Source organism: Mastomys coucha, unplaced genomic scaffold (assembly GCF_008632895.1).
Source record: "Mastomys coucha isolate ucsf_1 unplaced genomic scaffold, UCSF_Mcou_1 pScaffold22, whole genome shotgun sequence".
NCBI lineage: Eukaryota > Metazoa > Chordata > Mammalia > Rodentia > Muridae > Mastomys > Mastomys coucha.
In genome coordinates, this window is record NW_022196905.1 from 202,819,610 (window position 1) to 202,846,063 (window position 26,454).

The window sequence follows — 26,454 nt, forward strand, 5'->3', positions numbered from 1 at the left end:
TTGCATATCTTTAACTGGAAGATCATCTCTCTGTGGTTGTACTACAACCTACTTCCATATTATAAGAACACAAATAATTATGCAACACCATAAAATTAAAATTAATTTACTTTTCTTTTTTTTTTTTTTTTTTTTTTTTTTTTTTTTTTGGTTTTTCAAGACAGGGTTTCTCTGTATAGCTCTGGCTGTTCTGGAACTCACTCTGTAGACCAAGCTGGCCTCGAACTCAGAAATCTGCTTGCCTCTGCCTCCCAAGTGCTGTGATTAAAGGCATATGCCATCACCACCTGGCATTAATTTACATTTTGACTTAGAATTGATATATACTAAAGTTGTTGTCTGGAAATAACTGAAAGAGATTTATATGTTACATAAATTGATTTATCTCGAGTCAATTTTTATTCCTCCATTTTACTAGTTTATTCTATCCTATTCTATTTTATAACAATACTTATGTATAAGTGCAAAGATTTGTCTTTCTGTTATCCATCTGGTAACCAGTTGCTTAACATAAAATTAGCATATTTGGAATTGTTAATGGCAATAAAATAGTCCAAATATTCTTTTACTTCCATAGATGTTTAAAAGACATTTCTCTGCTGAAGTTTCATGTACCCATTATAACAATTAAAAGCAAGTTATGAGAGCTCTACATATCTGATTTATTGGCACAAGATTCTTGGAGTAATAGATATAGAATGCACCTATTATTACTGAAAAGAGTACCCTGGCTTTGCTAAAAAATCTTAGAAGCTTTTAAGTAATAAATAATGTTCACTATATATATTTGAAAATATGTTATTAGATGTGTGGAGTGTGTGTGTATACACATGTGTGTATGTGTGTGTGTGTGTGTGTGTGTTTGTAAAATCTGCAGTGCAAAATGTGTAGGTCTGAGAATAACTTGAAGGAATTGGTTCTCTCTTTCCACTACATGGATCCAAGGAACTGAACTCAGGCTTACCAGCAAGGGCCATTATACACTGAGACAACTCATAGTCCTTTGATCAATTTTTAGTATTAGAAGATGTTATGACAATGTTTAAGTCAGTATTTCCCTCTGGCTCACAAGAAAAATACTTCTAACTTTTCTTTTTTAATATTTTATATTTAGTTTCTGAGATTATAATATAATTACCTCATTTTCCTTTACTTTCCCTCCATCCAAACACTTCTGTGTGGTGCCCTGTCCTTGCCACTTTCAAATTAATAGTCACTTATCCTTAATTGCTTCTGTTTTGTGTGTATGTATCTGTGTGTGTGTATGTGTGTATGTATATATGTGTGTGTACACTATATACATGAATATTATTACATATGTGTAAATAATTTAAATGAAACTTTTCAGTCTATATAATATTATTATATACATTGTATGTATATTTTCAGGGTTAATAAATCAGTATGTTTGGAATGACTATTTCTTTGGTCTTAGCATTTATTATTCACATGTAGTTCTCTGTCTAGGTTAGAGGACTTGTGAGCTTCTCCACCCCCTATCACACCCATGCACCATGGAATGTCTATTTAGGAATGTTGTCATTCCTAAAAACATGGTACACCTGTACTATGCAGTACTGTTTAGTTGTAAAGAAAAATAAAGCCATGAAATTCACAGTGAAATGAATAAAACAAGAAAAGATCATATTGAGTGATGCAACTTAGACACAAAAGGATAGAAATCACATGTTCTCTCTCATCTGATTCTCCTGGCATCAAATCTTCAGATGTGAGTATATATCCTGGAATCACTGAAGAAACCAGGAAAGTGAAAGGGGACCATGGAGAGGGGTTAAACATTGTAAGCTTTTCAATACAATATGGAATGATCACAATACTTTACAAAATTAAACAATTTAAAAGAGATAATAGAAGGAATTTTGAATGTATTTAATCAATGTTAAATAATCAGGGTAATAGGCCATTGACTGTGTTACTGATTATATATTGTATATATTCATTGGCCTGTCATTCAAAACCCTAAATTGTATAAAATTACTATGGGTCATCACAAAATTTAAATTTCTTTAAAAATTTAAATTATAAAATAACTTCTACTATTTAACCTTATCAGGAAAGGCCATTGAATTTTAATTTTAAAATTAAACTTAAAATTTTTAATTTTTATGTGTGAGAGTTTGCTTCTATGTGAGTGTGTTGGGGTCTGGAAATCACAACACAAATCATACATACATCAATCTCTGTTAAGCCATAGTAGTTCAGTGAACACATACCATAATACCGGACATGCAGGAGCACAAGAAGGAAAAGCCTAATTGTGGCACTAGTCGGCTCTCAGCACCAACTTATAATAGGAAAAATTAGGTACAAAAGTTTAAAGGACAAGGAGGGGAGCAGCTGACTTACCAGGCAAAGTAGTGTGAGCTAACCTTTAATATAATTGATCCTGAGTAAGGTGGATGGCTACTGAACAGGGGAATTTCAGTACATTGACATAACAGAGCATGAGTATTATAATCGTAATTTTGGATTATTAGTAGCATTATTCTGTGTCAGCCACACAAACTTTCACATAAGCTCTCACATAGGTGCAGGATGGGCTTCAGTTGGTCAGCTTCGACTCAAGGTATTTTAGACATAGCAATTCATATTGACCTGTGATTCAATGGGTTCTACATTGTGGAACATACAGAACAAAATAGGGCATAGGGTCAGCATGTCCTTGAGCCAATTTCCTTCTTTGTGTCAATGACTGGCAGGCATGTTACAGCAACACTATGAAATAGCTGGCAGGCATGGAATAAACTGGCTACAGCTACTGTGGGGAGGGGGATGCAGTCAGATCATAAAAGTACGTACGTATGTATGTATGTATGTATGTATGTATGTATGTATGTGTATGTGTGTGTATATGTATGTATACAGTGCTCACATCTTATACCTGCAGAACTTAGAGGAGAGTATCAGATTCCCTGTATGTATGTATGTATGTATGTATGTATGTGTGTGTGTGTGTATGTATGTATGTATGTGTATGTGTGTGTGTATGTATGTATGTATGTATGTACGTATGTGTATGTGTATGTGTATGTGTGTGTGTATGTATGTATACAATGCTAACATCTGGTACCTGCAGAAGTTAGAGGGGAGTATCAGATTCTCTGTAACTAGCATTATTTAACTGCAAATTAACAAGTGGGTGCTGTGATGGAATCCAGTTCATGTGCAAAGATACCAAGTGCTCATAATTGTTGAGAATCTCCTAAGACTATGTATTATATAGACTGAATTTACTTTTTAGGAAACAGGGAGTTTCTTAACTTAATTAATCTAGCAACTGCTAAATGTAATTGTATGACAATAAGCACTTCCATGATGTTATTAGATGTTAATAATAAAATTTCCATATTCTAAATGTATTAAAAGAAGCACATAAAATAAAATTCAATGGCCTTTCCTGATAAGGTTAAATAGCAGAAGTTATTTTATAATGTATTCATGTATTTACATGTCAACTTAAAAATATCATCAAGACAAAAGACATGAAACATGATCATCAAAATCAGGAACAAACATCAAATTTTCTCTTTCCGTTATTCCTGATGGTTGTGTCCATCTGACTAGTGCAATCAGGCCTCAGATACATATAAAATATCATTATGACCAACAGGAAACAATATGGAGTGAAAGACAGAAAGAAATGATGTGAGAAAATATGAATGAGCATAACATATAAACTTAAGGCTTCATCAATCTCTAAAGTAAAAAATGGGTAAACTTAATATGGGATTTTTTTTCAGAAAATGAAGATACTATTATTTACAAGCTCCAATGAAGTTTCTTGACATAACATAATATTTATAGCTCTAAAAGTTATAGGTTAATTATTTGTGATTCACTCTGTTAATAGTTTTAATTATGCCTATATAAAAATATCATTTTTGTACTTTATGGCAGCTCTACTTTTAATGTAAATCTCCATTTAAAAATCTTAACTATATTTCTCAGCTCTAAAAACATGGACAAATCTTTATCTTTAAAAAATATATAAATAAATAAATGGATTAATTGGTTAAGTAAGATTGTTGAAAAAAATGGGCTGAGAAAATGATTAAGGAATTAAGAGTACTTGGTACTCACATAGAGACTTTAGTTCCTACAACCCACATGAGAGGTAATAACTTTCACTTAATTCCTGAGATTCTAATGTCCTATTCTATTCTCTATGTGCACTGTATGTATAAAATGAACAGTTTTAAATGTAGGCAAAGTCTCTACATCATGCATGCAAAGCACTTATACATATAAAGCTGCTTTTAATAAAAAACTATATTGTTAAAACACCAAAAAACGTCATAATACATACATGTTTAAATATACTTGTACATACACATAAAATTTTGCTTCATTTATAAGAAATGAATTAATGGGATTTAATAAAAATGTCTTTAATCAAAAGCAAAGCCATTTTATCTTCTTTGTAATATGGTTTGTTATCTAAGGAAGAAGGCCTGTGAGGTTTCTCACATACACACTAGCATGTCAAGCAGTGATGCAGTTATGGTGGGGTGGTTATTTTAGGAAACCAAAATGTTAAAATTTATACCTACAGCTTTCCTGCAAATATAGATGGCACTATAGCTCAGTAGAAGTCTTGGTACCCTGGCTCTTACAATAGTTCTGCCTCCTCCCCCACAAAGTTCTGTGTACCTCAGGTATAGATATTATGTTGGCAATGTATCAAATGGCATTGGGCACCCAGTGGAATTACATTCTAAAGATTTTGAAACACCTAAAACGAATACAACACTGTTTTTTTTTTTTTGCTATTGTTGTTGTTATTTAACCCACAGAGAACATCTTACTGCATTCCAAATGTTGAAATGTTGACAGCTATGAATGTGTAAGTTCTAAGCACATGCATAAATGTTTAACAATACAATTGGTGGACATATGGCTACAACATCCTTTTTATTATATTTTTCAAAGTGAATATTCCTATTCATGTTCTGATGAGCATGGCTTGAGAATATCTGCTCCTATTCCTCCTTATTACATCAATGACTTGGGTTTTCTTTATTTTCATATCTTGTGTGTCTAATTTTATTTTAAATATTTAAAAAATATGCATTGGTATCTCTTAAGTGTTCATTTTCATTCAGATCAGTTAAAGTTTACAAATTATGTTTTGTTTTCTGAATTTTAAATCTTTATACACTTTAAGTATTTTTAAATCACATATGTGATCTGTAAAGAATTTCTTCCAATCTGTGTCTCAGAGTAAATGCTAACTTTATAGTCTTTTATTTAATTCTGAGAGGGTGAACCTGTCATTGGGAAAACAAAGGAAGCAAATTTTTTTGGTAGAATATTTGACAGATTTAGGAATCAAGGGGTTTTTCATTCATTAATTTATTTAATCACTTTAAATTCTGATCACAGCCCTTCTGCTTCCCAGTTCCACTACACACCCTTCCTTATTTCCTCTGAGAAGGGGGTGAACACTCTGAGTACCAACCCATCCTGGCACATCAAGTCACTGAAGTCTAGGTATATCCTCTTCCACTGAACCCAGACAAGGAAGCCTAGTTAGAGAAACAAGATCTACAGGTAGACAACAGAATCCTGCTTCAGTTGTTGGGACCTTCATGAAGACCAAACTACATAGATGACGACTAGGTTTGTCTTGACACTCCTTGGTCTGGCAGCCAGCTTCTTCTGATATCAGAAATGTAATATGACAGATTATGTTCTGATTCTGGATTTAAAAACTAAATGAGTGTTAGGTAGCAGATTAGGCCATATGTCAAATGTTCGAAACTGTAAACCATCAATTATATTATATGTGGAAGTGTCTGTCACAATAATAACAATATGAAGAGTCCTCTCTCAAGAGCTTTCATTGTATCTAAAATTTGGGAAAAATTATTGACTTTTTGTACTTTTATCTCTATTAAATCATGAACACAAACTCCAAATTACATGTTTATATTTGATTTTAAATATTGATTTTTATATGGTATGTGTGAGCCATCTTCATTCTGGAAATAGCTATTTAGATATTATTCTATCATAATATCCTTCAACCAAATAAAGCAAAACACATATTATAGTAGGAGAAAACCCAATGCAAAGCTGATTTGTACATGCATATCATAGCAAACTAGGCAAAACTGAAACTGCCTATAGTTACAGACTGCAATGTCATCTTCATCCAGTGTTAACAGTGACTAAAAATGCGAAGATTGTAAGTAACATTTGTCTGCAGGAGAATGAAAGTCTTTATAGCATAACCACTCAGCATGCAAAGTTGAGTAGAGGAGTTCCAGTGGAGACATCTACAGGGCATTCCCACACCAAAGATTCAGGGAATATTGCAGAAGAGGGGCAAGAATGATGGTAGGAGTCAGATGTTCACGATTCCTGCTGGGACTTTGTTTCTCCTGGTAACATCAGAAGCTATAAACACAAAGTCTCACTAGTGTGGCTCCCCAAATGTGTGGTAAACAAGAATAACACAAAAGGTCATGCCAAAGTAAATGGGGATGGCTCATCAGTCCTCAGATCTAGCAAAGAACTACAGGCAACTAAGGAAAGCTGTAAAGGGAGGGTCCCCTTGAGGAAAGAGAACATCATGATTGTCCAGCATCAAATTATCAGCACTGAAAACATACATACAAGTGGCAATGTTATGGACTCAACCAGTTATATTTAGGAATACACACACATACACACAAATGCATTTATGTACACAGTAACAATCAATGTAAAAAGAGGTTATGGATTTGGAGGACAGGGGGCAAGGGCTATGAAATGATGTGTCTAGGGCTGGAGGAAATGGAAGGGAGCGATAATGTAATTAAACTACATCCTCAAAAATTAACAGAAAAATTTTAAAATAGAAAATGTGTACCAAGGACATTAAAGGAGGCTGAGTGGCTAAGAAGGATTGCTAGTACTGCACAACCTCAGTGTAGTTCCCAATACCAAAGTTGGGTGGAGGTTGCTCTTAAACACATGTAACTCCAGTCACTGGGGTCTAAAACCTCATTTTTGCCTCCTTTTGGTACATAGAGTAATGTATGCATATGCATTTTTACTAAAACATGCATAAACACACATGCATACACAATGCACATATATGAACAGTCGTAATTTAAAACAAAATGAGTAATATATGTATGTGTATATACATATGTATGCATATACATATATGCATACCAAGGTATGTTCTTATTATTTTGATGTGTTTTAGAAAAATAAATCTTAGGATTAGACTACATAAAGTATTTATGCTCTGGAGATAAAAATTTAAATAACTAAAACATCCAAGTTATCAAATTAATCATCTGTTCACCAAAGTTTGTTTTCTACTTCACTTCACAAGTCTATTCATCAGAAGTTATTACGTCAAGCACACATTTCAACCTGAAATAATTCTCAACCTGTAAAACATTTCTTAAAAGGATATAAACTCCAGGTGATAAACTAAATTGCACTCTGCTTTCCCTTTGTGAGATAGAGTTAAGAATCATCGAAAGCATAGTGATATTGATGGAAATAAAGGAGAATATAAACACATGCTGTGCATCTGCTATGGGTGTCACTATAGAGTTACCTAAAGATGTAGATATACCTCAAGATCTTGCTTTACTATTCCTGGGCATATAAACAAAGGACTCTATATCTTACTAAAGAGACACTCGCTAAGCCTGTTCATTGCTGTCCTATTTACAAGCCAGAAAATATAAATATAATGAGCCTGGGTGTTCAACAGCTGATGAACCAATAATGAAAATGTGGTACTTATATACATGGAACTTTATTTATCTAACCAGTAAATGAAACTATGCAATGTGGATGTAATGGATAGCACTGAGAATAATTATCCTTAGTGTTGATCATAGTTTTGAATCTTTATTATGGGTATGTATAAACAGGCATGGCTATAGAAATCAGGAAACTAGAAAGTGGCAAGTAGGGGAATTCCAAGGGGTAAGAGTAGAATGAAAGAAGTATGGAGGGGAAATATTAAGAATGTGACAGGAGGGATTAAGTGAGGTGATAAAGAGGAGGGCAGTGTGGTGCCAGAAAGGTATTGATAGGGACACCCTTTGGTAAAGATCACTAAAAATGTAACGTAGAATCCTATGATCTTAGAAATTTCAAATCATAGCTAGGCGGTAGTGGCACATGCCTTTAATCCCAGCATTTGGGAGGCAGAGGCAGGTGGATTTCTCAGTTCAAGGCCAGCCTGGTCTACAGAGTGAGTTCCAGGACAGTCAGGCTACACAGAGAAACCCTGTCTTGAAAAACTGAAAACTAAACCAAACCAAAACAAAAAAACAAACAAGAAATTTCAAATCATAAATATGTACTTCAATATATATTCATATTCATGTATATATGTATATATGTGTATATATATACATATGTATGTATATATATATATTATATAAAGTTTAAATGACGATATCTTATATGGAGGGGCAGCTCCTTTGCCTGGTGCCATAGAATATTAAACAAAAAGTCCAATGACTGGTGTGAGTAGTCTTCTCAAGTTGTTGGCCAGTGGGGTTCCATGGGACCCAGAACATTGCAAACTGTTGTTATTGTACGTGTTTAAGACTAATAGCTCACTGCTGAATATCAAATTCTTGAGTCTATAGACTTGTCCAAAATAACTTGTTACTGACCTATAAATTTCAACATTACCAACCAGTTATTAGAATGTTAGAAAGTGTTATGAATGCTCCAGGAGGATAGAAGCAACCAACAGACTTACCCAGCTGTGAACCTAGAGACTAAATTAAAAGCAGGCCTGGCAAGACATGCCTACTACTGCAACAATACCACAAATACTACATAATTAACCAACCACTTTTGGCCTAGATTTAAAGCATACTGGACACAGCATTTATTAGTAGCAATGTTAAGTGGGCTAATAACCTGTGGCTGGGTAAGTCACAAACGAGCAGAGAATTGATTATTATACTGCATGGAATAATCTTACACTGTCAGCTCTCAATTCTCAAGAAAATATACACATGACAATTAATACAGGGACTAAAAACTAATCCACAAAAAGAAAATAATAGATTATGGAGTGCTCATACTTAATTGGGACATCTATCTCACATTCAATGCCTCTGGATCTTTGCTGAAGGGACAGACATTCTATGAGCTAGAAGTAATGGAAATCTGCAGAAAAACAGTATTTACTGGTCAAAACAGTGGAATTGCACATGTGAATTTATTATAACTCCATATAGAAGAATTATGCAAGAATCCAGCTATCCAAACAGGCAAACAATCAATCAAACAAACATAACAATACATAAAACCCAGCATGGGAGGGAAGGGCTCAAAAAGTCCTATACTAACTTGAGAAGTTATTGACAGCTCAATGGGAAGTGGAGCTATCAGATTTTACTCAGAGATATGACTTCTCGTAGGCTAGCTGCCCATGCACCAGGGATGTTTCTGTACCCAGGTACGTATTGGCTACAGTAAGTGAACTTAGTAGGTTAAAACGAAAACACTCAAAGTTGGGAGACAAAGGGGTCCAGGGGATAAATGAAGAGTTGGGGATGAGGCACTGGCAATAGACTTGATCACAGCTCTCTTTTCACACATATGATATTTTTAAATATGAACTGCAATGAGGATCAAAATGATTGATGAAACTACCTTGGATGATCCAGAGATTTTAGAAAGAAAAACTGAAACATACATGGATATTCCATTTAGCAGCCCATCTGTACTGGTTGGTTTTGTGTGTCAACTTGACACAGGCTGGAGTTATCACAGAGAAAGGAACTTCAATTGAGGCAATGCCTCCATGAGATGTAAGGCATTTTCTCAATTAGTGATCAAGAGGGAAGGGCCCCTTGTGGATGGTACTGTCTCTGGGCTGGAAGTCTTGGGTTCTATAAGAGAGCAGGCTGAGCAAGCCAGAGGAAGCAAGCCAGTAAGGAACATCCCTTCATGGCCTCTGCATCAGCTCTTGTTTCCTGACCTGCTTGAGTTCCAGTCCTGACTTCCTTTAGTGATGAACAGTAGTTTGGAAGTGTGAGGCGAATAAACCCTTTCCTCCCCAACTTGCTTCTTGGTCATGATGTTTGTGCCGGAATAGAAACCCTGACTAAGACACCATCTGATATCTTGATTTGAGGGGAAGATGAAAATATTGATTATGTATTTCTTACATGACACAAAATTATGCCTTCAGAATTCTACTGACAGGTGAACACCTGGCCTTGTATAAAAAGTTATACCAGCACCTGACCAATACAAATGCAGGTACTTATAGTCAACCATCAATCTAAACATGGGGACCCCAGTGGAAGAGCTAGGGGGAGGACTGAAGGAGTTGAAGGAGATTGCAACCCCATATGAAGAACAATATCAACTACCTGGACCACCCAGAGTCCCCAAGGATTAAACCACCAACAAAAGAGTATACAGGGAGTGAGACAGGTCTCCATCTATATATGTAGCAGAGGATGGCCTTATCTGATACTAATTGGAGGGGAGGGAGGCTTGATGTCCTAGCTTAAGGGAATACTAGAGGGGTGAGTTAGGAGTGGGTGAATGAGTGGAGGAGTACCTTCATAGAGACAAAGGAGGGAGGGGAAGGGAGGTGGGATTTGGAATTGCTGGAGGAGTTACTGGGAAGTGGGACGGGACATCATTTAAAATGTAAAGGAATTCAGTTATCAAGAAAAAAGAAAACAAAAAATGATGTACACACATCATAGAGGTCATACCTTACAGGTTCTTAAAGGATGAGACCCTGCCTGGTGATATTGTGATCATTGATCACCATTGGGTAAGTGTGATTATGTCAGGTAAGGTAGTTTAATTAAAATTAAATACATAGATGAATAAATAATTGAGGCTTTTGATGCTAAATTATAGGTCAAAATGTGAGACAGGCAACCTAACTTATCTCAGACAGTAGAAACAAAGCCTTGATTTCACTGTTAAAAATTAATTGTGTAAGAACAAAGCAGGAGATAGTGGAGGAGCATTATCCCAACAGATAATATCTGACTTGATTGTCTTAATTGCCTTGGATTGTTTTAATTATCAAAATGAAGATGATTATAAGTTTTGTGGTATTTATGATATTAAAGACCCTCTGTAAGGGAGGTTAAACTATTTATTTAATTCATCCTATACCTTTAATTATTTCAAGTTACTGGACCAAGAACATGCTATTTTGGGAGATGAAGTCTGTATTTGTGTGGACAGGAAAGACCCCTTTCAGAGTGATATGGATCAAATATGTCAGGGGAAGACTCCCTGAAGACCTTGGCTACAGAAAAGAAAAGTTGAAGAAAATCAAACAGAACAGGTAACTTGATCTGCTGAACCTTCAGCATTTGAACAGCCCAGTAACTGGCTTAAGCATGAAAATGTCTCTAGCCAAAACTCCAGCTAAAATTAGGCAATAAATCTTGTTGGTTGCCGAATTCTTAAAATTCATTGAGCTATCCTCCCTATGGCAAGAATGAAAATTTATCACAATTTATTGATTAAATTAACTCATAAAAAGTCAGGTGTCTTTCACCTGTTCAAACAAGAGCAAAATTTCATCCTTAACTGATCTGTGCATCTTGTACCATCCATACAACTATTTAATAGTATTCAATATTTAGTTGTGAGATTCATATATCACAGAATGTACAGCTCTAGTAAGACTCATCTCAGGGACTCTGAAGTGACCTGCTGTTCCAGCCCCCTACCTGCTACCCAGTGAATTGCTTCCAAAACATCTTCAAGAATAAAGGATGATTCCAGATGACCTTGCTTCATCCAAACTTTCAAATGGATCCAGTCAGAACTTCAGTCAAATCCTAAGCCTTGTAAACATACCAAGACTGGGTAACAGATGCTAAAGCCAGATTTCTATATCTAACAAATTTTTCTTACTTTTCTACCCTTCTCCACCCCTTTAAAGAATTTCTAATTGCCCCTATTCAGCAGGAATATGTTATGTAGAGTCATCATTCAGATCTCTTGAGTCTCAGTGTTTAGTTATGATTATTTTATAAATTATAGATAGGCTATGATCTTAAGAGATAATTTGGAAATGATCATAATTTTGAACAGGAAGGAAATAGAGGAGATAGATTAATAAATTTATTCTTAAGCAAAGCAATATGTAACCACAATCTTACATTGGTAGAAATCTTTATAATTGATACAAATTGAAGTTATAATTTTACATTTGTACAGAATTTATAGATTGATACAGATTTAAGGATTTACTTGGTATAGATTTCTTATATTGATACAAAATTTGAAATTAATATTGTAACTCTTAGATAGGCATTGTGCCTATGCAACTCATTTAAGAATACAAGGCTTAGACCCAGTCCTTCTAATACCTGCTATTACAAACTATTTAGAATGATAAAGTAACACGAGTTAAGAGCCAGGTAATAAACTCATCATTATAGTAGATTCTGGTCTAACTATATTAAGGTACTTTCTACAATATTCATATAGAAATAGCTAAGAATAGTCAAGGTTTAACAATTCAGATATATTTTATATAGATAGGTAGTCTTCAAAAGCATCAAAAATCCACAGAATATGACATTTAATATTTTTTAAAGATTTATTTTTATTTATTTATTTATTTATTTATTTATTTATTTATTTACTATAAGTATACTGTAGCTGTCTTCAAATGTACCAGAAGAGGGCATCAGATCTCATTACGGGTGGTTGTGAGCAACCATTCAGTTGCTGGGATTTGAACTCAGGACCTTTGGAAGAGCAATCAGTGTTTTTACCCGCTGAGCCACTTCACCAGCCCATGACATTTAATATTAATTTAGAGGTTCTTTGACTAGAGATGTGTCTTCACCTGACAGTGCTTCAAAGAAGAAATTGAGCATCAAATCCTCCATATGGAGTTTCTCCAGTTATGGCAGGATAGACACTGAACAAAAATTACCCTATTCATCTACAGACAAAAAATACTGTCCAAGATAGGACACATATGTAGAATAATTGACAGTTTAGCTCTGACAAGACAGAGTAACCAAGTCGTTCATAATTCCTGCTTCATTTCAAGGTCTCTCAGATGGTTTGGGCCAGAAGTCTGAAGACAGATGATCCAACATCTTGAGTAATAGGGGACTGCCCAAATACTCAGTTGTCTCTACCATTTGTTTATGTTTTGGAAGATATGTTTTTGTACTTCAAACGTATTCAGATAATTTGTTCTCAGATTTCTGACAAAGTTGAAGACTGGTGATAGTCTAATAATCAAACACAAATTGTTTAACACTGAAGAAGATGATGTAGGAAGGATGTTTTTCTAATGGTAATAAAAGTTAAAATCAGAATATAATTCAGGTAAAGAATTGTAAACACTTTAAGTCAAGATAATAGTAGAGTACTTTAACTGACAAATATGAGAGGTTGGATGTTAATTGTATAACATACTTTGTAATTTACATAATTATTATTCTTCTGCTCAATTTGTGTTTGAGAGAAGAGCATTTAAAAAAAAACTTTGGACAGAAATGGTGAGATGTTCGGTATTGGTTCTAAATCTCTGTCTTAATTTGGCTGCCAAAAGCCACACTTCCAGACTTGAGGGTTTCTGCTCCCAGTTGCCTTTGACTGGTAATAGGAAAATGCTATAAAACTAATAGCTGGGAAAGGAGATAAATGTGGGACTTTTAGATTGCCAGGGTAAGGGACCAAGAGAGAGAGGAGGAAAAGGAGAATCACCATGACTCGAAGGCAGAGGTATTAGACTTAAGAACTGCAAGTGGGAAATCATCCAGCAATGGAGCTGGAAAAGGAAAGCAGCCTTACAGGATGGGGAATGCCCAGAAGGTAATAGTGTAGCAAAGATAAAATATAAATTTAGAAGGTATTAAACCAAAGGGGAGTGTTTGTTAGCCATGGGGAGGTATAGAAGTGCCCATCCATTGAGCTAGTTGAGACTTATCAAAATTAGCTGCTGTCATGTGTGTGAGTGTGTGTGTGTGTGTGTGTGTGTGTGTGTGTGTGTTATTCATGAATCTAGAGCTCTTGCACAGATGCAGGGAGCTTGTGACCTGCCAGGAGCCAACGTGTTTTAAGTCATTCACTGCTACAGAACTGTATTGCTCCTAACAGGAGGAATCCCCTCAGAAACAGCTATGAAACTAGGACTTTGCTGCCTTTGAAGGGGACCTTGGTCACAGATGAAAGATCTTGTTTCAGCTGTGGCACCTGGTATTTAGATGTTACCAGGTGACCATGGTTTCAGAAACTAATTTGATAGTCAAGAATTGGTATGGCAACTGTTCATGCTTGTTGGAAAGGAGATGAAGAAGCAGTATCAGTGATGGGTTTTGAGAGACCATGAAAGAAAATGATGATGACAACAAAAAGTTTATTCCTCACGATTATTCCTCAAATAGGATCAATAGAGTGGTCAGAAATGCTTCCTAACCTAAAGGACCCAACCCAGTTTTCTCTTTTACATCTAAGACATTTAAAAAGCAAGCCAGCCACAAGAAGACTTTTACTTTTTCTTATTTGGTACTTGCTTGACTTTAAAAGGGAAACCAAGAAAATTGGGAAAGACATGCAGTATTCATCACTTTGCCCATGGGGGGTTGAGGGGGATCATTTGGTAAGAAATACAAGAAGACAGTGCACTGTTAGAGGCTTAGCTAAGATACTGACTGCTCCAGAGCCCCAACAGAATGAAAGCAAGTCTCCTCCAGAAACCAGGAAGTCTTACATTGTAAGGGGAACAAAGCACAGATTCCTATCAGTCTCCTTTCTCCTCTTAAATACACAGCAGTGACCACTAGAGACAATATACAGTTCCCTAATCTGCTAACAAATGTTTATGAGATGTAAACGGAGATGGGACTGGCCATCCATATGATTGCAAACTGTCACCATCTTTCTGGAGGACAATGTGGTATTGCATCAGCAGCTTGAAAAGTACAGTATACTGTAGTACTCTATGACCTTCCCTCTTCCATGCAATGAAAGATTCATTCAAAAAATCATGTGTAAAAATGAATGTTACCTGTATAATCTGAATGTTTTTAAAAATTAGATGTCTCATCTTTCCATTAACTTACAACTGCAAAACAATGACATAAAAAATAAAGTTTTCTCATGAAGAAATGGTCACTTGATACTATGAAATTGTAAGGCATATGTGTTTTATGGCACTTTATGTAAATGCTGTGCAAACAAATAGAAAAAGAGAAGGGAATATAAATAATCCTATACCATATTTGTGGAAGAGATTCTGGGTAATTTTTATTTTCATTAAATCTTTTTCTCTCCTTTTTCTAAAGGAAGTATAATCACGTAATAAATTTGGCAAAAGTAAATTAGAAAAAAATAGCATAGAACAGCTTCAGCTAGGATTTTTTCATTACTTATTCCAATAAAACAAATTAAATGTTGCTTTTAAAAACGTGTTTTTCCATGATTCTGAGCTAAAGTTTTATAATAATTGTAATCCATAATAAATCCTTAAAATAGCAAGACATTCCAAGAAATAAAATTGGGAATAATACATGCAATAACTATATTGTATTTGAAACAATGTTCAATTAAGGATTTTCAAATACAACAATCAAACCTTATTGTGATAATTTTTAAAACTCAATGAGAAAAGTTTTACAAGGTTTTTAGAGAACTTCATGAAATAAAGACGGCATTTCTTTCAAATATCATTGAAAGTATACACTTTTAGGAATCACAATATTTTTTCTTAAATCTACAAATGATCTGAAAATTGTTATAGAAAAGTGGAAAACAAAAATTCTGAGTTAATTCTGTCCTACCAGATGTTAGTATCCAGTGAAAAGAAAACAATAAAAATCTCTATTCGTTGTCTAGACTGGAAAATGGTTGCAACCAAATGCAGGAACTTTTATAGCTGCTGGAAAGCAAATTAGTAATGTCTACTAAAATTAAAAATGTATATGTTCTTTGGCTAAGTAGCCTACTCCCTCCCATCTTTTAGTAGAAATAGATGTGTAATGGTCACAAGTCATAATTTTTGCAAGAATTCTCTCAGTGGTAAACCCTGAAAACTGAAAATATGCAATTATTTAAATTTAAATAAAAATATTGAAATAACATTAAATACCACCCCCCAAAATACCATGAACATATTTAAAAATATGCAAAAAGGGACTTCTAGAAGAAGTTGTTTCCAAGGAGGTTTGGGGAATATGCCAAGACACAGGGCATGCATATATAAAATATGGATATAAATATATAAGTATGTATGTAATGTAACATTTTATACATGTAAAGAAAGAACACCCATGACATAGAACTCTGTAGAATCATGAAACAAAACATATGGATACCATTAGGTAACTACAAAGCTTATGTTTTAGGAAAGAAGGTGTGTGAGCAGAGGTGAGATGAGAACGAAAGACTTTTATACAAATTAGTAGGTCTTAAATATTTTAATTTATAAAAACAAAGGTATATGCTTATATGTAAACTCCATTTGCCAAAAATACAAATAAAATTTTAACATTTACATAAACTAGTTAAAATTTTCCACCATGCCAAGAAGAGGAAAACTGTCAAAAGAAAGTGTCTTACAACTGATTGTTTTGGTGCCTATTATGAGGTAGAGAGTATAAACTTTATAGAATTTTTCTATTTTTCCATATCAGTAGAAGTATTTAGTATTAAAAATAAAGTATTTTATTAACCTTAAGAATTACACAGCTCCTTTTTTAACTGCATTCAGTTCTGAGATTGTCTTTTGAATCTTTTTATACACTGATGTGTTCATTTACTTGTTTGTTGTGGTTTTTTTCCTTTTTTTTATTAGATATTTTCTTTATTTACATTTCAAATGATATCTCCTTTCCAGGTTTCCTCTCTGGGGGAAATAAAAACTATTCCTTCCCACCTCCCCCTGCTCAACAACCCACCCTCTTCTGCTTCCTGGCCCTGGCATTCCCCTGCACTTTGGCATGGAGGTTTCATAGGACCAAGGGCCTCTCCTCCCATTGATGACTGGCTAGGCCATCCTCTGCTACATATGCAGCTGGAGCCATGAGTCGACCATGTGTACTCTTTGGTTGGTGGTTTAGTCCCTGGGAGCTCTGAGGGTACTAGTTAGTTCATATTGTTGTTCATCCTAAGGGGCTGCAAACCCTTCTACTCCTTGTGTCCTTTCTCTAGCTCCTTCATTGGGGACCCTATGCTCAGTCCAATGGATGACTGTGAGTCTCTTCTTCTGTATTACTCGGGCACTGTCAGAGCCTCTCAAAAGATAGCTATACCAGGCTCCTCTCAGCGACCATTTGCTGGCATCCACAATAGTGTGTGGATTTGATGATTGAATATGGATTCCCAGGTAGAGCCATCTCTGGATTGTTCTTCCTTGAGTCTCTGCTCCATAGTTTGTGTCTGCAACTCCTTCCCTGGGTATTTTGTTCCCCCTTTTAAGAAGGAACAATGTATCCACAATTTGGTCTTCCTTCTTCTTGAGTTTCTTGTGATTTGTGGATTGTATTTTGGGTATTCTGAGCTTTTGGGCTAATATTCATTTATCAGAAAGTGCATACCATGTGTGTTCTTTTGTGATTGGGTTACCTAACTCAGGATGATATTCTCCAGATCCATCCATTTTCCTAAGAATTTCATAAGTTCACTGTTTTTAATAGCTGAGTAGTACTCCATTGTATGAATGTGCTTCATTTTCTGTATCCATTCCTCTATTGAGGGACATCAGGGTTGTTTCTACTTTCTGGCTATTATAAATAAGGCTGCTATGAACATAGTGGAGCATGTGTCCTTATTACATGTTGGAGCATCTTCTGGGTATATACTCAGGAGTGGTATAGCTGGGTCCTCTGGTAGCACTATGTCCAATTTCCTGAGGAACCACCAAACTGATTTCCAGAGTGGTTGTATCAGCTTGCAATCCCACCAGCAATGAAGGAGTGTTCCTCTTTCTCCACAACCTTTGCAGCATCTGCTGTCACCTGAGTTTTTTATCTTAGCCAATCTGACTGGTGTGAGGTGGAATCTCAGGGTTATTTTGATTTGCATTTCCCTGATGACTAAGGATGCTGCATATTTCTTTAGGTGCTTCTCAGCCATTAGGGATGAAGCAGGAAAAATCTCTGTGGATAAATATAAAATTTCAAAATTTTCAGGAGGATTATCCAGCCCATGAGATGGCTTAGTGGAAAATTTGTGCTTTTGGCCAACCCTGCCAACTGAACCTATTTCTACAGGAACTAAATTCTGAGAAGATTCTGACTACATCAAGTTTTCCCAGGACTACTACATGTCACTTCTGGACACACATACACACACACACACACACACACACACACACACACACACTCATATTCAAACGTACACACTAACATATACAAACACACATATATACACTAACATACACACTAAGTAAATGTAGAAGTATATAAAATCAGTATCATTCATTGTGACATGTTATAAAACTAGTATTATTGTATCATGTAACTAGTGCAATTATCTACAGTAATTCTTACTGGAGAATAACTTATATGGTCAAACCTTCTATCACATTGATTTTATTATAGAGCATTAATTTTTCAAAATTAAAAAAGCATCATGTTAATTGCATGTGTATATACACATATATGTGTATATGTGCTTGTGAAATAAAAAAAAAAAAAACTAATGTAACTCTGCCCTAGAGCTTTTGTAGAAGGAAAACACGAATAAAATGGACAAAATAGTAAACATGTTAGGTGAGGTAATAAAGCCATTCTTTGAATAAGATCTAATGTGTTGTACTATTGCAGATGAAACTGACGAGAATTTAGTGCATAGTGTGCAGTTTATTTTTAAAGGATATTATATAACTTCAATTAACAAAATATCTGGTTATAGAAACCATGAAAATAATTTATATATATATATATATATATATATATATATACACATTCATACACACACATACACAGGAGGTAGGCACAGATTGTGAGCCATGGTGCCTCTCAAGCTAACCAGAATTGATGACATAACCATTAATTGATTAAAAGACAATAACATTGCCTTCAGGGAGATGAAACAAGTTTATGTACAGGATTCCAACTTTGATTTTCCATGGTATATTTGGAAATACTTTAATAGCATCTATATGTAGATATATGGATGCCGACAACATTCTGTATTTTGGTAACTCATTCTGATCTCAGCCACATGAATTATATCTCTAATTCACTCCCTCTGAAAACTCTGGCAAAATAGAATAATTTACAGTATTGTTCTGGTCCTTAGCTGCAAGCTGCCTGTGGTGTCTACATTCTTACATTAAAGGTCTTTCATCTCTCAGCCCAATAGTACAGATTGTCTATGGCATGTCATTGCACAGAGACAATGAGCACAAATTTGTCTAATGCACTGTCTCTTCTGTCACAGACTACTGAACAATATACGATATGAAGTGAGTCAGATTCAACAAGTTGAACAAGAAACTCTAGTATAAGAAGTTTGGTTCATATTATAGAATGGTATAGAAGCACGGAGTTATAGGGTGAATGAACATTTCCTACCGATTTTCTTTCCTTTAAAAGTTGACCTTTGGTTAGAGCTGCGTTCAACTGACTGTGACCGCCCCAATTTTCTTAGCTTTAAAATGATACATGGCTAAATGGAAAACAAACATAAAATGATAAGTTAATATGTATGCATATGCATGATATACACACAGAAAATAGGTCCCAGTAACTTCAGTCAATCCATACTCTTTTTCAGAATAATCTATTTCTGTTTTCAAAACCTACATAGAGTTGGCTCTATAATAATCCAATAACCAGGACATAAAGTGTTTCTATGACAATGGTATAATTTTTAACTTTGCAGCACCATGTCCCAGATATGATTTTTAACTTTTTATTTATAGAACCTCCAAATAGTAGTACCTTCCCCCACTATACATGGTTGCAAGGTATGATTCAGATCTGGCTGTGTAAGTTATACTTATCAGTTTTTTGAATGAGAAAAGGAGTCTAGAAATCCAAGGAACATCCGCTGGTGTCTCTTGGGAGAGAAAGTCAAAACTCAAATGAAAAGATGTCTAGGAAAAAGCAACTGTGTGGGTAGAAAGAGTTTTGAGGGATTTCTCATTAAATTCTAAAGCCTATCATGGTAATTTGATTAGTGATGGCTGTCACCCACTTTGACAAATACTTTGTTTATGGAAAATGAAAACATATGGCAGGGACAGAGATCACACCTGAGACCATTACTGAGTTGACATTTCTTGTTATGTTCCAATGACTCTGACACCATGGAAACCTCAGAAGAGACACATGGGCTGCTTAGCATACAATTCCCTCAGCTTTCACACGATATTCTTTTCCAAAACAAAACAAAATACATATTTGTATTAATGATCTACCCTTCTAATAACTTCAATATTTGGTAGGTTTACCTTAGAACATTATAGGAAAACAAGTATATCTTTGGTCTTCACTCAGTGGAAAGCAAATAAACATATAAAGTAGCATTTTAGCACATTGCCCATCATATATTAAATTTTCTATAGCAGGATTTCACTTATGTTCAATTATTTACCATGATACCTCTGGATATTCCTGGAAACCTCATTAGAGATGAAGGATATATGGTTAACTGGATAGATCTTTCTCCTGCCTCTCCCACAAATGCATATGTTGTAATTTCTGGAACCCATATTGTATCTATATATATTAACAGATAATTTGTAAATGTAAATTCAGACTCTTTTTCAGTTTTATTTATTTTTTTCATATAATACATTTTGATCATGTTTTCTACTTCCACAATGGCTTTCAGATTTTCCTCAACTCCCTACTCACCCACCCAACTTTATATTCTGTGTCTGCCTCTCTGTCATTCTGCCTCTCTCTTTATCCTCTCTCTCTCTTTCTCTCTCTCTCTGTCTCTCTCTGTCTCTCTCTCTCTCTGTCTCTCTCTCTCTCTCTCTCTCTCTCACACACACACACACACACACACCACACACACACACACACACCCGCACACACACACATACATACACATACACATGCACCCACACATTATAAAAAACAAAGATAAATGAAAACTTCTTGGATCTAATATTGAGAGGCTTCTGAAACCTTAGAAAGAAATACAAACTTGGAAGCATATCCTTCTTAAGTTTGAGATGCTGAATGTAAAACTAACAAGAAAGTTAACCTTGAGGGATGCACTGCTATCTCAAGATAGGTTGGAAAATTCAAGGCCTGTTGTTTGCTATGCAGACCATTCTGTGGTTTATAATGTTTAAAAACAGAGAGTTAGTGACTCAAGAGACACAAATTCCAGAGTAAGCTCAACATGTACTCTAAGCTCTACAAGATTTCATACAAAATTTAAAGGCAATAGTCACATGGAAGGCATATACTTGTTAAAAATTTAGGTTGGTGCAGATATAGCAAGCTACCTGTCCTATAAGAAAAAATGGGTAATTTAGAGAGTGTAATTAAATGTATTCTTTTATAAGTGAATATTAGCCATAAAATACAGGATACCCATGCTACACTCTACAGAGCCAAAGGTGCCTAACAAGAAAGAAGGTTCAAGAAAGTATGTATGCTTGAATCTCACTTAGAAGGAAAAATAAAATACTCATAAGAGGCAGTTGAAGAGAGGGAAATAGACAGGAAAGCAGATGAGGAGGGGAATGGGGGTGTTCAGGATCAGGTGTGGGGAGGGACAGAAAAGATGGCCAGATGACCATGAGAATGAATGCATATCAGCAACTGACAAGGGTGGGGATGTGGGGACATCTCCAGAGCTAGATAGAGACCTGGAATAAAGAAGGTGCCCAAGAATGAACAGGGGTGATATTAGTTGTGATTCATAACATTGGGGTTATGGAATCTGATGAGGCTACCTCCTGTAGCCAGGCAGGAACCCCAGTAGGGGAGAGAGATAGCAAGCCACCCACAAAACTTTCAACCTAAAATTTATCCTGTCTACGAGCAATGTAGGCAGAGGTGATGAAGCAGAGACTGACAGAACAGCATACCTGGCCCAACTTGATATCCATCCCATGGACAAGCACCAATCCCTGATGCTATTAATGATACTCTGTTATGCTGGCAGACAGAAGCCTAGCATGGCTGTCTTCTGAGAAGGTCCAACTAGCAGCAGACTCAGACAGATGCAGAAACTGACAGCCAAACAGGATGGAACTCTTGTAGAAGAACAGGAGGAAGGCATGCAGGCCCTCAAGTGGATAGGAATTCCACAGGAAAACCAACAGAATCAACTAACCTGGACCCTTGGGGCTCTTAGAGACTGAACTTCCAATGAAAGAACATTACCCAGGCCAGACTTAGGCCTTCCACACATATTTAACAGATGTGCAGCTTGGTCTTCATGTGGGTCTCAAACAAGTGGATCACGGACTATCCTCAACAGTTTTGCCTGTCCATGAAATATGTTCTTCTAGCTGGGCTGCCTTGAACGGCCTCAATGGGAGAGGAAGCTCCTAGCCTAACATAGACTTGGAGTGCCAGGCTAGAGGGACACTCAGAAGAAGGGTCCTACAGGCTCAGAGAAGGGGAGGAAGGAGAGGAGGGAGGAAGGAGGAAAGTTTGTGGGAGAGGAAATTGAGAGGGAGCAGTGAGAAGAGATGTAAAATGAATAAGTAAAAACATGGAAATAAAATAAATAAAAATAAAGAAATGAATTGGGTAATGTAGAGGCTGTAATCAAAGCAGTTCTCAGGCACTCGGGAGAAGCTGAGGATGCAGGAGTATAGAAACTCAAACAAATTCCCAGGAATTCTTGGGAAAAGAAATCCAGAAGTTAGAAGATCCTAGATTGCCTATGAAATCCCAGTGTTCAATTATAATTAAAACTATAGCTCTTCATCAGAAGTGGTTTCTCAACCTGTAATCTCTGTACTAAGGACACTTGTGAGACCCTGTCTCAACAAATCAGAGCTGAGGAAAGCAAAACAAAACAACACAGAATAAAACTTTTTATAGCTCTCAGGAGATATACTATAAACATGTTGTGATTTGCACAGGGCAAAAAAGTTCAAGTTTGATTTGACCAGAGCCTCCTAAGTTTGTTAATTCTGATAGAAAAGCAAGAGAAGAATATTTGAAAAGTTGGTATAAGTTAATTGTGAGAATAAATCTTACCAAAACAAATGAAACAAAAATAATCTGGTAACAAAAACAATTCAACAAGGGAAGAGATCATCTTACACACATTCTGCACATAGCAGATGATTCCCTCTATGTTGTGTAAATACACTCCTAGATCTTTCACATAGTGATGAAATTAGCTGTTTGTTCCACATTATTTATTCTTGCTTCAGTATCCAGGTTATTGTAATATAAGACTCCTAAGGAAGAGTGCTTTATATTGCTCACAGTTTGAGGGTACGATTTGAGGGTGAATAGAATGTCCAAGTCAGTAGGATCTTGAACCAGCTGATTGCATTTAAGCCACAGCCAGGAAGCAGAGATGAATAACTATTCCCAGTTTTCTTTCTGTTTTTATTCTGTCCAGGATAGAGACCAAGGAATGATGTCATTCTAAATAGAAAGTTATTTCTGCCTCAATTAATCTAGTCCATTAAATCTTTACAGGCATAGTCAGAAGCATATGTGAGTGACTCTAGGTCTCATCAAGTTAACAATTAAGGTTAATCATCAATTCCCATTTTTAGGTGACAACTATCTGTATAGATTCATTAGGATAATAGTCTGAAGTTGAAATGCATCATGGCACGTAAAATGTTTTGTCATAGCCATATGCAAGCTGGAGCCCTTAGAAATTTGGAAGCATGCTCAGTCTAAACTCAATCAAAAAATTCAGTAATATACCTTTCACACAAAATCTGAGCTCTGGAAGCACAAACAAGTAAGTTTATGCAAGTACTGGACTCTACACGTTGGCAAACATAGATGACTGAACTTTGAGGAGTGGAACAAATAAGAGCCCATTTCTATTTTTAGAGAGAAATAGTCTATATTTGTTCTATTTGACTCTAGCCTATTGGCTAGTACCTATCTATTTTGAATGTTTTCTTGTCCACTATGATTCACATGATGACTTTCTGTAGAACTGTCCCCCAAAGACAGTCCTTATTGTCAACTTTATTGGATTGAGAGCTGCCTAGACTAGGGAAAGTGAGTATCTGGGTATGTCAGACATGACCTCAAAGGGTATATCACACATGATAAGTTTCTGAGGGCTCTCACCTAATCAGTGATTTAAATCTTTGAAGAAAATAAAATGTTGAATAGATTGTCCAGAGTTGGCACTGACTTGGAAAAAGCAGTTCACTCTAGTTGTGGCTTAGAAAAGTGTATTGCTGTTCATTGTGATTTCAGTTTCAGCAGGTTTGTTCTAGCATGCCTTCCTCTCTAGGAGAGACCTGAAACTCTTAAAGTAAGCAAGATAAATCTTTTCCCCTTAAACAGATATCTCATGGCAGTTATATAAACATGACTAACAGAGGCAGACCAAAAATAATGCTTCATCCAGTTTGTAGGGAAAAATTATACCAAATAACTTGGCTGCTGAACAAATAGTTAATTGATATGGCAGATGAAATTTCACTTTTTGTCCAGTTTGCAGTATGGCACCCAAATTTTCATCATTTTATTCAACTAATATATTTGTGTAACCATAGCAGAAAGTAAAATGGCTTCCAACATTTTGCCTTAGCTACATAGACCTGAACATACAGGACCATATATATGCCAAGACTAAGTAATCTTATTGTACCATTTCTAAGGATGTTTCATGTCTAACATATACATTAAAACTTACTAAGGCCCATGGGTCACTGCCTACATGTTGTGATGTCTTTGTAAGAATAGTCAATGTCACATACATCACATATTATTTTGTTCCCTGAAATCTTCCCTGAGCTGGTCTGGGCTCTCTAAAGCCTTTGTTTCCAATGGGAATTGAAATACTAGTTTACCCACATCCATCCTACTAGCATTTCTTGGCCCTTACAAGTGTATTTGTATTTAACAAGTGCAAAGATAAAATAATAAGTCAATTACTTGCCATGTGGATTATTCAAATTTGCTCTCTGCCATATTCAAATACCTCTTGTAGGTGTTACATTTTGTACTTTTCTTTTTTTTTTTTTCCCCAGAGGATGTTTTCTTTTTTTTTTATTTCTTTATTTATATGCGAATTTCTCCATTCCCAGTTTCCCCTCCAAAAAACAAAAAAACAAACAAAAACAAACCCCTGTTGCCTCCCCCCTCCCCATGCCTGCCACCCCACCCTCTCCCACTTTCTGGCTCTGGCATTCCCCTACACTGGGGCACAGAACCTTCACAGGGCCGAGGTCCTCTCCTCCTATTGATGATCGATTTTGCAATCCTCTACCATACACATGCTGCTTGAACAATCAGACCCCTCTATGTGCAGTCCTTGGTCAACCATTTTGTACTTTTCAGCTGGCAGGTGCAGTGTGCTTTCCGTCCTATTGTACCTTTTGTTTTCCTACTCCTTATTAGTTGCTCAAAGCTAGCGCTGTTAATATTGATAAACATTTTCCCACTTTAGTATCATTAATCTGATGTTGTTTTGGATTGTTTATAAACAGATTTTTCTTAACTATGCATTTTTAAATACAATATATATTTCAAGAACATGAAAGAGCAGAGTATGATTAATTCAACTTGTAAATATTTGTTCATTCAACAAATGCAAAACAAAGGTAAATAAAAAGTCAGGCACTCCTGTAGGCTCCTGGAAGTTAGTAAGGAGTAATCAATCAAAATATCTCTTCTTGTAGAATTAAAATACTGTACTGTAAGGATAAAAGAGAAAGGTGTTCTAGTAACCATATAAATTTTAAAAATACATGATATGATACATAAGTATAAGTGTTATAAATAAATTGATTTAGGCCAGAAATTGATTTAGGAAGCATAATGGTGATGATATATGTTTTATAAAGACAGTTAAGAAATATATTTTTAAAAAGAAACATTTATTTATTTTTTATGTGTATGAGTGTTTTGCTGCATATATGTCTATGTACCACATGCATGTCTGTTTTCCTTAGTAGTCAAATGAGGACATTAGATCCCTTGGAAATGCAGTTATCTTGAGTTGTAAACCATCTAAGTGCTGAGAGTTGAACTGAGGTCTTCTGCAAGAGTAGTCAGTGCTTGAAACTAATGAGTCATCTCTCCAGGTCCAAGAAATATCTTTAAGATAGTTATAGAATCACTGAAAATGAAAGAGCTGTATGTGTGTGTGTGTATGTGTGTGTGTGTGTGTGTGTGTGTGTGTGTGTGTGTGTGTACATATGTGTGAGTGTGTGTGTATCTACACATGAAGGGAAACAAAACACAATAGAATAATCATCAATGCCCTTAACCGTGGGGAAATAATATACAAAGTCTCTCATATAGGGTCAGGTTGCTGTGTTTTTAAAATAGACTACAAATGTCTTTTTGGGATCCAGTTCTACTACAC